At 38.0% G+C, this 12,234-nt stretch overlaps 1 pseudogene across 1 annotated transcript; it reads left to right on the top strand.

The window, feature by feature from the left end:
- Positions 1-4: 4 nt before the first annotated feature.
- LOC144640641 (meiosis regulator and mRNA stability factor 1-like) lies at positions 5-12,220 on the top strand (annotated as a pseudogene). The gene is made up of 13 exons (XR_013568419.1): positions 5-31; positions 1,577-2,181; positions 2,787-2,986; positions 4,062-4,289; positions 4,952-4,997; positions 5,435-5,640; positions 6,845-7,063; positions 7,678-7,732; positions 8,224-8,417; positions 9,171-9,398; positions 10,342-10,624; positions 11,943-12,023; positions 12,132-12,220. The product of XR_013568419.1 is annotated as a meiosis regulator and mRNA stability factor 1-like (transcript).
- The last annotated feature ends 14 nt before the right edge of the window (positions 12,221-12,234 follow it).

Here is a 12,234-nt window from a genome sequence, read left to right as displayed (position 1 = left end):
GCTTGCATCTGTGTTTCGGGAACATTGTAAGGTAAGAACCTATCAATTGACTGTTTATTTGTGTATACCATTGAACATTTTGGTTTTACTGTTGTGTTCCAATTTTGCCCTTGATACCACAGGCATCCCAGGCTCACGATTAGGGAAAGAAAAGAATGTAAAATTGCTTATTCGTTCATTTTTAGCGTCACAGTACATTGTGTGAGTGGGAACGTGACCTTTAAGCTGGCACAGTTTTAGGTTACACGGGGAACGATTGAGAATTTGAGCGCTTTATAAAACGTTGTATGGGGAATAAAATATTGTGAATTAGAACGCTAAAACAATACTTCGAAATAACTACATTTCTTATGTAGATGAGTAAAATATACTTACTGCTCGTGTGTCTGTTTTGTTTTTTGGCTGTTTGTGCAGTTTTGGGCTTTTTGCGCTACCACTATAATTCCTTTCATAAGACGGGGTCAAGGCTTCACACTTGGGTTTTGACCGGTTTCCAACTTGAAGGCAGCCGCGTCCAGAAAATCCATCCGATCCAATTTTTTTTGCCCATAGTATAAGCTTGATGATTCTTGCACCCGCACAAATGTTTCCGATTCCAAGATCACTTCTTTCTACGACACCCTGTGATTTGGTGTTCTGACACGGCCGCGGAAGAGGCTTGGGTCTAAGGTCAAATCTCGCTCTTCAGAGGGTGGTACAGTCGATTTATGTACATTACTTACCCCATCCCCTTTGTAAAAATTAATATCCTGTTTTAACTAAAAGAAGTCATGTCTCTGCAACCCTATACAAAATTAATGCATAACCTAGACATGTTTTATTCATATTGATCTGGTCACGAGAGCAAAGAGAATTTACATTTTGATTGTTGCAATAAATGAATGTTATTTCTCCTCTCTATTCTTCGCAACAGCAATTTGATTGTAAAAGAATTACATGTAGATTGAAACATTTTCTTCAAGGTTTGCATTATTATAAAAAAAAGAGAAAGTTCTTTCGTCGAAGCGATAAAAGAATTAGATAAACTTCGGTAATTTCTTGACATTCTCTGTCTTTGCTATTCTTTGAACGCATGATTGTGGAGTTAAAATATTAAAAAATATTTGTATATCTTGTATCACTGCTATAAATTTCGCTTAAAATCTCAGCCCCATCAGGCAAGATGGCGGAACATGCCTGACGAGGCTGAGATTTTCAGCAAAATTTATACGGTGATACAAAGATAGACAAATATTTTTTAATGTTTTAACTCGAAAATCGTGCGTTCAAAGAATAACAAAGACAGAGAATGTCAAGAAATTACCAAAGGGAAAAAAAAACAAGGGAAAGATTAGAAGAATGCAAAATGCTGTTGAATAATGTTTAATAATGTTTCCATATTATAGTACCGGTATTTTGCATTCTCCCAAACATGCAGTCATGCTTTTTATAGAAGGACAGAAAATGTTGTTCTGTTTCTTAACTGCAACATCTTCTAGTTATCATAGTGCTTTATATACCGGGTAATGCAAGGGTTGTGTACAGTTTGTGACCACTGATAAAATAATTTCTTTGTCGGTGTTGTTGTTATTTGCAGGTTTTGTCTGTCATTCTTCACAGTGGGGAAGGCATTCCTTTGAGAGCTTTTGTTAAAGTGCCAAAACTATCTGATGCACAACTGGCAATCTGCAAAGTTCACCAGAAGAAAATATTTAATACTAATGTCACTGTCAACATTGCTACAGACAAAGAGAAGGAACTCTGCTTTCTACGTTGTGAAGTCACCTCCATTCTCAAAGAGGCTCCCCTGCACTTTTTGCCGCTAAACAAATTCCTCAGCGATTACTATGAGAAATGTTCTCGTGCATTTGATATGAGCTCTATTGGACTTATCCACGATCTAGTCGTGATAACTGGGAAACCTGGTAATCAGGCAATAAGCCTTGTAACACGAGCCATCGGTAGTGTAAAGGTGTCCGTAGAACCTGTGCAATTTGCTAAAGATGTTCATGCACTTCTCAAATCCTGTGAAGGTTCTCTGCCATTGGTTAGTTTTGCTGCTTCCTACTGGCTTCAGTTTGACAAGAAGATAGAGCCGAACCGAACAAGGAGCCCCCCTTGCTGATGTTCTAAGTTGTGTTCCAAATGTCAAAATAACAGACTCCTTGATGGTGTCTTGGGCTAAACAAGCTGTCAAAAATGGTATGTGATTGTGAAACAAAACTGTCCACTGCTCTTTAAGTAAATTTTGGGAGCAGTGATTGAGTGTAAGATGCATCTATAGATTGCTACAGATTCCCATCACAATTCTTTCTGAAGTAAAATCAGCTGATGTGAAAAATAACACCTTGGCCTTTGTGTCTGATTTGAACCAGTCTTCCAGAACAATGTGGTCTTGTTTCTACCGAGTCTTGCAATAGTTATATCAAGCTGACTTTTGATACATGTTTGTAATCATGTAATGACTGTAGAACATGCTTAATTTGTTTTTTATTTTATTATGCTTGAAGGGATTTACTACACTGTATGTAGTTTTCTATGCATAATTTTTTTCTCAGATGCTAGGGTCCCATCCAAAGATAAACCTGAGCATTTTTGGCAAAAATGGTGGAGTGTTCCAAAAATATGTACAAGTTTGTAGGTTTATTATAAAGGCATTGAACAAAAATAAGCCCAGGACTTTATCGAAATTTACAGTACTCTCTTGTCGTATCATAACTATTAACCACGTCAAAATACATGTAGATGACTGTCCATTAGGATATTTTGAGGAAAGAAAATTTTCTTTTTGTTTCTTTCGTAAACAGGAGGGAATGTGGGCAAGCTTCTTGAACTAAGCAAAGATTTGCATGAGTTGCTGCTGATGCAGGAGGAATTCAAGCTTCCTCTCAGCTCAGTGATCTCTGACTACCAGTTGTGGTTTGGGAAGAAGACTCCATTTGATCCTGTTGTCTATGGATTCACTTCTGTTGTGACACTTCTGGAAGCTTTACCAGCTGTGGCTGAGGTAAGTACTAGATGGTGGAGTGTTTCTGAGCTGCAGTAGTCTCATGGGTTGTGTACTGGACTGCGGATTGAGTGGTATGGGTTTAAGCCCTGGCTGGGCTCTTTCTCCTCCCAGGTGTATTATAAATGGGTAAACAATGGTAAAGTCTGCAAACAATCCTAGTGGCTCTTTAGGCCAGAGCTTATCCTGGTTTCTGTAGGATGAAGCTTATCCCAGTTATCTGTAGCATGAAGCGACTAGAAGTATTTCTACTCCCCCCTGGATGAGATGCTAGTCCATCGCAAGGTTACCCCCCAGCATTAAATTCGCTGGTACCCATTTATACACCTGGGTGGAGAGAGGCAAGAACCCAATGCACTGTGCCCCGACCAAGGCTCGAACCCAAGGCACTAACAATTGGGTCACCTCGCCTCCCAATTATAAATGGGTACCAGCAAATTAATGCTTGCAGGTAACTCCTGCAATGGACTAGCATCTCATCCAAGAAGGAGTTGAAATACTCCTAGTCTCTTCTCCTTAATGAAACTGGAGAGACAGTGTACAATGTAAGTGCCAGCCTGTTGGGTCACTTAAGCCTCAAACAGAATGCAGCGTTAATTATTTTTTATAATAAATCTACATGTAGACTATTCTATTAAGTTATTCTACTAATTGTTTTATTCTGGTATTTCTGCCATTTTTCTTTTTTTTTTTACTATTATCTTTTTTTGTACATATATGTTTAAGAATGATTTGTTCTGTAATCTACCGCCTTAATTATGTGTGTAAAATGTAAAATGTAAATTGCCTCTTTTCTGACCTTATATTTACTTTAAATTAATAAATGGTGGTCACCCAACTAGTTTAGCTTTTTAGTTATTTTGGGTAACCAGCAACTGTATGTATTTTTAATTTATTTATTGTTTTAGTTGTTACATGTAATTTTTACAGTTCAAATAAATGTTGTTGTTGTTGTTGTTGTTGTTGTTGTAGGTGTATTATGTACAGTCATGTAGAATTTGTTTTGGAAAATGGACCACTTTGTTATGTGTTTTGAAAGTTTATTTTAAAGTAATATTTTTAAATTAAAATGCAGGTAACACTTCAAGGCTCAGAGAGATGGCTCATCCTTTCACAGCCCTTGAAAATCAAAGTCTTTGAGAAAAACCTCAAAATGCTACTTGAAAGCCAACCTGATGGAGTGATTGCATTGGGAAACTTCGTGTCAACTTACATGAGGGTCTTTGGTCAGAAGTGCAAGATTGCAACGTTTGGCTTTTCCAAGCTGACAGATTTGATTGAAGCTGTACCTACTGTTGCCAAGGTTACATTCATTCTGTTTCTAAACTGTTCAGTTGTTGTTCATTCATTGAGGAGGCGAATGCCTAAGGCCCGGGCCAAACATTGAACTTCACATGAGTCGAACCTAATGCAAATGAGCAAAACCTATTGTTTTTGTTTATTTGCATTAGGTTCGACCCATGTGAAGTTCGACGTTTGGCCCCGGCCTTAGTGTGGCCTACAGTTGTACTGGTGGTTTAATAGGGTGCTGGACTTGTAATCTAGGTTCAAGGGTCCAATTCTCCTCCTTACCACTAGATGGATTTGTGCTCTTTGATCCCGAATTCAACTCCCGTCGGCTTTGCAAACCACAACGCAGTCTTCCACCAGTTGCGATTTTAAACCTTTTTTTGATTAACAATATTTTTTTGTTTATTGGCAGTGTACTGAATAGACCTTTTTAGCTTGGGCGGTTTGTTTTCCCATTACAGACCACGTGAAATTTAATCATTCATATACATGCGACTATTTGAAAATTTGAAAGCAAGAATTCTAAAGAGTATCATCACATGGTCCGTAATGGGGTAACAAAACGCCCAAGCGGAAAAGGTCTATTGACACGGCAGTGACACTTAAAAGTGATTTATTTTATTTGTGTTTATATTATGTACTAACAGAATTTGTTTATTTATCTATTTATCTTAGATCCAAGGCACTGGAGATCAGCGGTTCATTTGTTTAGTGGAAAAAGGTATCACTTCGAATTTGATATGAAACGATTTTCTATTGTTAATATGGCGGATTATTTTTACTGCACAAAAACGCATGTGCTCCATTATGAAAGGTTGCTGACGAAGATTAGACATTTACTGTGTATGGGAAAAATAAAAAAATTCGCATAAAATTAGCCAATTACACTGCCGGAGAAAACAGTGTTATTTCACAAAAAATAGCAGCCGCGCCATTAGATTGCTTTTGCATGTTCGTGTGCACTTCATCACTTCCTTTGCATTTTGTTTCAGCTGACTGATATTTCGAAGGCAAAATAAAAATTGTTTAAATGTTCAAGAAGACATGAAAGATATAGAGTAGCAGAAACCGGATCTACATGTACTTGATAGTCTAATGATTTTGTTCTATGTTTTTGCTAAGTTTGTTATGAATGCCCTTTCCTTTCGCATTCTGCAGAGAAGAGCTCCAAGCCAGAGAAGCGTACTGAAAAGCAGACCCTTGTCAAAGAACTGAAAGAGCTGCTGTCCAGTTGTGAAGGTCAGAGACTTCCTGTAGCCACAGTACTAGCTCGGTACTATCAGCATTTTGGCCGATTGCTGAAGATTGGAGATTATGGCGCTCGACGCCTTGAGGACCTTGTAGATGGATTGCCTTCGCTAAAGGTAAATTAGTATAATTACTTTACAGATGGCGTACCTGCATAAACTCGTCAACTTCAGTATTTGTTATTCGTTAAATAAATCTTCTCCAATTTTGGCCAGCCTTATTGATTTATTTTATTTACCTACCGTTATTTGGTGTTTTACTATCTACAGTGTAAATGAACTGTTATTTAAAAGAGTTTCGTTATTTTTGTTTTGTTGATTTTATAGAATTAGTTGCTCGAATTACAATTCTGCCCATTGTAACACGCAGAAAAATTCACACACTTATGTATGAAAATTGAAAATCACGACTGCAATTCTTTCAAGCTGAACTTCAGACGTCATATTCCATCAGTAGACTCTTTCTTTTGCCCGCTATCTACGAAGTACAATTCATAAATATTACTGAATTCTCACTTCACATCGAATTCCGTATTTTCCCTCTCAAACGTGATATTTTTGTAACACTGTATTAAAAAAAACTTTAAATCGTGAGAAAAAAGGTTGCGACACTTTAAGAATGTCATTTTCATTGATGACGTGTGGCTCCCCCTTCCCTTGATCAATGATTACATTTTAACTTACAAGCAACAACTTTGAAAGGGGGGGGGGGGGGGGTTTGAATGACATTTGTTTATTTTTTCCATAGGGGGAGTTTTATTTCAAAAAAATGCAATTTCTGGGAGAGTGGCTCAACTCTTTTGCAAGTGGTTGTTAGATCCCTCATCAGGGTTCGACGGGTCATGGAAAACCTGGAAATTCATGGAATTTTAGAATTTCGTTTTCCAAGCCTGGAAAGTCGTGGAATTTAAGTGTGGGTCATGGAAAGTCATGGAAAATAGTATTGATTGTACAAAATAAATTAGGCAGGTTATTTTTTGTGAAGAAAAGATTAAATTTGTACCCGAAAACGAGATAACTTTTGAAAATTTCCTAGAAATCTGGTCAAATTTAGGTCATGGAAAACTTTGAAAAGTCATGCATAAGGTCATGGGAAGTCATTGAATTACAAAAGTTTAAAAGAGTACGAACCCTGCTCATATTTATTAGGTTATTTTTTCCCCGGTATTAGATTGGTAGAGCATGCAAGCACAAAAATCCCTTGCGCGAGGAGACGCGAGGAGACACAACATGAAGGGCGAAGAAAATCTTACGCCATGTTCACACACTTAGAAAGGTTCTATTCTTAAACTTGACTCAAATGGCTTCATTTCGTCCTAAGATCACAGAGATATCCGGTGAAAAGTACCTGACCCTCCCTCCCAGAGTCACTATGCAATCCCTAAGGAAAGACGTAGTGGAGTTGTTGGAATTACAGGAAGGGAAATTTCTACTGATTTCCCGCCTCGCTGCCACTTTCCGTAAGCACCACGGCCGAAAGTTTCCGTTAGGTCAGGCGAAGCTGGAAGAATTTCTGCGGAGTCTGGAGGGAATAGCCAAGGTTAGTTTAGGTCAATTGTTTGTAGGGATCGTAGCATTTGTTTTTGTTTTAAGAAAAAGCCGAATTATTCCTTTATTTTGTCAACTTGTGTTCATTTCTGATTGAGAGCAAGTTCTACAGTTTGCTATAGACTGATAATGTTAATGAAGTATTGGATCGTTTCAGGAAAAGAATCTTGATTTCAAAGCTTATTCTTCTAAGAGAAATTAAAATAATTTACGTATAGAAAGAAGTTGAGAGAATTTTAATTCTAACTATGGAATGACAGAAATTGATAGCTGTTGTTGTGTGACCATTTTGGTCCAAAGTTCTTCATTAAATTCTTGTTACTGACTATTTCTTCATGTGCAACCCTAAACGAGACCTCAACGGCTAAAATTATTGGTGTTCTGTCCTGAACACACTAGACAGAAATCCCTTATTTACTGTACACCCCTAAGCGAGACGACAAGCTCATATGGGAGTACTCCTCTGGTCATAACCAGCCATTTGTCAATGTATTGATGTTCTTAGAAGAAATTCGATTTCGATCACTCTTGGTTAAAGTAGTAAGACCCCAGTCTTGTACTCGGTGAATAGTTTTTTTTTATTATTATTTGTTTCTTTTTATTTAGGTCAAAGGATCCGGCAGTGATAGAATTCTCCTTCGGCCGTTTTTGCCAGCAAAAGGTTGGTCATAACACAGTTGTTAAGTTTATTAGGGGAACTACAGGTGTATGTACTGACGGCGCATCTTGGAAAATTGGCATTTTTTCGGGCGCAAAATCCCACCAGCTACGCAGGCTAGTTTGCCATTCGTAATCCATCTTACTCTTCCACAGTTGTAACCATCTTTGTATATTTTCGGTTTATTATTACTTATTTGGTGCTTTTCTACCTTAGAAAACTATTGTTTTGAGGTTTCGTTCAATTTGAAAGTAATTTAATTTGTACATCGTAAATTGACTGAAAATTTCGGAGTTCGGTTCCTTTAACATTACTACGAGGAATATCACTAGAGGAGTAATGTTAATTGTGTTTTCCTTTAACGCTTTATTTTTTAACCTGTTCTCACTAGCTTTTGCCGATGTCAAATATTTTGAAACCATCACGATTAGAAAAAAATCCCGCTTAAAATAGAAAATAATCTTAACTAATAAATGCAGATATCTTGCTTGCAGATAAATCCTCGCCGACATTACGACCACTTGCTGACAAGATCACAGCATTGCTACTAAAGTATCCCGGATGCAGAGTGGCGCAGTTCGCTTTTGCTGATATCTTCTTACGGGAGTATGGTCACGTGTTGAAGCCCAAGGATTGGGGTTTTAATAGCATGAACGCCTTAATACGCGCTCTTGGGGATGTTGTTGAGGTTAGGCAAAGTTCTTGGCTATTGTGTTCACAAATATCCTTGTAAAGATTTCGGTAATTCGTAATAGATAGTGACTACTCTTATACAGTTTTATCCACAGACTTCACAGTTCGAACCTCCTTGTACAGCATAATTAACAGTACATGAAATAACTGCTCAATAGCTTTAATTTGACTAATCACACACTAGGATTTCATCAACGGAGTAAAAGTTATAACCACCTTGTACAGTAAAATGAGCAGACCACATGGAAGTACTGTTCGATAGCTTTCATTTGAATGGAGGCACTAGGGTTTCAGTCACAGATTTAAAAGTTAGAAACACCGTGTACAGCATAATAAACCGTACCACATGGGAGTACTGCTCGATAGCTTTCATCTGAATGGCCCGGCATGCACTAGAGTTTCATTGGCCCGATTTATACTAGAGACGGATGATCCGTCTGGACGAACTTGCATTTTAATTAGGCGAGCATTTTTTAGTTCGTGCGATAATTTGTCTGTGTATAAATACGGGCAAACAGACGGATCATCCGTCCAGACCAACTATCTTCATAATTCGTCTGCCAACACAGACAAATTATCGCACGAACTAAAAAATGCTCGCCTAATTAAAATGCAAGTTCGTCCAGGCGTATCATCCGTCTCTAGTATAAATCGGGCCATTAACAAATTTAAAAGTAAGAACCACCTTGTACAATTTCATCCACAGACTTGAATGTTAAAACTCAATCATTTCAATGTTTTCCTGCAGGTCCAGGGAAGCGGCAACATGGCGGCAATTTGCTTAAAACATGACCATCTTGTTAAGGTGTTTTCTCTTCACGCGATCCATGTATTAACTGAACAGGCCGACAAGAGTATTCCAGTATCCAAGTTTGTAGCTGCTTATGAGAAACTCTACAACCACAAGCTCCGTGCACAGAACTTTGGCTTTGCTTCACTTGACGAGTTGCTTTCTGCAATATCACCTGTTGTGAAGGTAAATAGAACATTTCAATTGTTTTGTCAAAAACAGGGAAAGAACCGCTATCTACCCATGTCTATGTTTCTGAGTAAACTGTTCATAAAGCTCAAAACAGTAAACTTCCACGAAATTTTTATTTGACATTGTCAAACGTTTAGGGGAGTTTTACACTAAGGGCGCCTTCTATTAGACAGAACTGGCCGACCGGTCTAGGGATTTTAAATGTGAAATCGGCCTTTTCTATTAGATTTTCATACAAATCCACTACAACAGTGTATAATATTTATGTATCAAGTAATTTGACAGGATAAATCTGACTAAAAACAGAATTTTCTTCTTGAATGTACCGGATAGGTCGGCCAATTCTGACAAATGGAAAGCGCCCCAAGTACTGGTTAATGTTGCTGTTAAATGGGCTGGGGTTCGCTACATCCATTTAGAAAATACCCTGCATTAAGCGCACGCTCTGATTAACTAAAGGCATTGTTCCGACACAAAAGACTCAAGAGGGATTTAGGAATATTTTGAAAGAAAGAGGAAAAAATTTGTAGTAGAATTGTTCAACATGACACGAGCGTGGGACAAAGAAAAGAGTCCCCGACGGGAATCGAACTCATGGCCTACCAGATACCGGTTGCGCGCTCTAACCAACTGAGCTACGAGAGACTCGTGGTGAGGTGGGCCATTTACTACTGTAGGTTGATATGTGACACGCGTCCTGCATACTGCTAAGATCAGCAGTGTCGAAATCATCAAGTGTGTAGTAATTTACCATCTTTGTTATTTACTAGGAAAAAATTTGTTTTGCTTCCACTCCTGTTTTTCATCATCGTCTGTCCTTTTTACGCCCATGGGACGCATAAAGCCTCAATAAGTCCACATAAAGACAAACGTTGTTGTTGTTTTATGTACAATCCTGTAGTTTTGATATAGCACATCTTATTTCTCTCGTAAATAGGCGAACAGCAAAGAGGGCAAGCTCTTTTTGACACCACTACAGTCTTTTGCCATCGAGACGAGGGACCTCCTGAAACATCTTGATGGATGTGTTTCACTGAACCGCTTTGCTCCCAACTTTCAGCAGATGTATGGCCGGCCATGCAAGGCATCAGATTACGGATTTAATCGCATATCAGAGGTGATTGATGCTGTGTCTAATGTGGCTGAGATACGTGGCAAGGGGGCTGAGAAGATGGTTGTCTTGGTGGATGGAGATGATGTAACGCTACTTGGACGTAAAGGTGAGGTGTTTTTGTTGTTTTCGCCACTGCTTTAGCATTTTTACAGTATACTTCCAGTCTCAGTCATATTACATGAGCGTGTCGTGGTAGGACGTGAGAATATGCAGGGTGCAAAGAAATTAAATTTTCCAGCTTGCCCTTCGGGCATTCTCTAGCCAGGATATTCTAGCCCGAAAGTCATTTTCACTAGCCCAAAAAAGCATGATTAATTTCCCAAAAATTTAAGCCGAAAAATGGGCAAGTGAAGGATAAAATCCACTAGCCCGCCAGCAAAATGCACTAGCCCCGGGCTATCGGACGTGCACTTCTATGCACGCTGATATGATATCTTCTTTGCCAAAGACTTTATCCCCGATGCTCAGAAAGGATTCCACCCGAAAAACGTATTTATAACCTCGAGTGAAATTCCTGTGTTAAGGAGGCTCGATGTAGTTTTTTTAGACTAAGGGTGGTTGTTTTGAAAATTAAAATTACCTAGAAGCTAATGTTCGATTTTTGCCAAAATACACCATAATGATCAAATGTGATCAAATTTTAATTTTTTACCCGTCACTTAGTCACAGCGGTTACCATAGCAACGATTGACGTTTTCTTTTGTTCTCAAACAAGCTTGATTTTCCCGAAATCTAGACTGACACTTGGTGTTTATTTTTTGATATGTTAAAGTTTAGTAGATTGACTAACTGTTGACGAAATTTTAGAAAAATCTGTAAGAGCGTTTTCAAGTAAATCAAGAATGAACTTTTCAGAAAAACACCGTTTTAATATAAAATAGGCGCCTTAAAATTGTTTCGTATTATTTGAGCACAGTTTCTCTCACTGAAATATAAATACTTACACCATCAAAGACCATTAACTAAAAGCGAAAGACTTTTTGCTTTAATTTGTTAAAATATATCGACTGCCGATTGTAAGAAATTATAAGAAAATACCAAAAACTTCATTCTTGATTTACTCTAAAACGCTCTTACAGATTTTCCTAAAATTTTGAGCACAGGTAGTAAATCTACTGTACTTGAACATATCAAAAAATGAATACCAAGTGTCAGTCTAGATTTCGAGAAAACCAAGCTTGTTTGAGAACAAAAGAAAACGCCAATGGTTGCTATGGTAACCTTTGTGACAAAGTGACGAGTACAAAATTAAAATTTGGTCATATTTGATCATTATGGTGTATTTTGGCAAAAATCGAACATTGGCTTCCTAGATAATTTTAATTTTCAAAACAACCACCCTTCGGCTAAAAAAAACTACATCGAGCCTCCTTAACTAAGCATATACGAACGTTCTTTCTCACTGCGTTGTCTATTTTGAACAGATGCAGACACTAAGCACAGCAAGGAAGGCGTGCTTGAGGAATGCAATTTGACTGACTCGGCTTCTGTCACAGTTGAGGAAGGTGAGATTCAACACAACCACACTTACAGCCAATATTTTCCCTTTTATAACGTTCATTCAGCAGCCAAATGGCCATCTCACTCCGGTTTTAATTCTGCTGTTATTGCAGATGATGAAGTTGTAATTACTGTTGATGACAAAGAGGAAGAAGGTTGTGTTATTATTTTCAGCTACTTATTTGTTTTGTTTCTTTTTTAACAAGTCTGTCCCTT

The sequence above is a fragment of the Oculina patagonica genome, unplaced genomic scaffold, assembly GCF_052425735.1.
Source record: "Oculina patagonica isolate OP01 unplaced genomic scaffold, crgOcupat unplaced399, whole genome shotgun sequence".
Classification (NCBI taxonomy): domain Eukaryota; kingdom Metazoa; phylum Cnidaria; class Anthozoa; order Scleractinia; family Oculinidae; genus Oculina; species Oculina patagonica.
The sequence above is the reverse complement of the archived record's forward strand: the minus strand, read 5'-3'. Positions and strand labels throughout refer to the sequence as shown.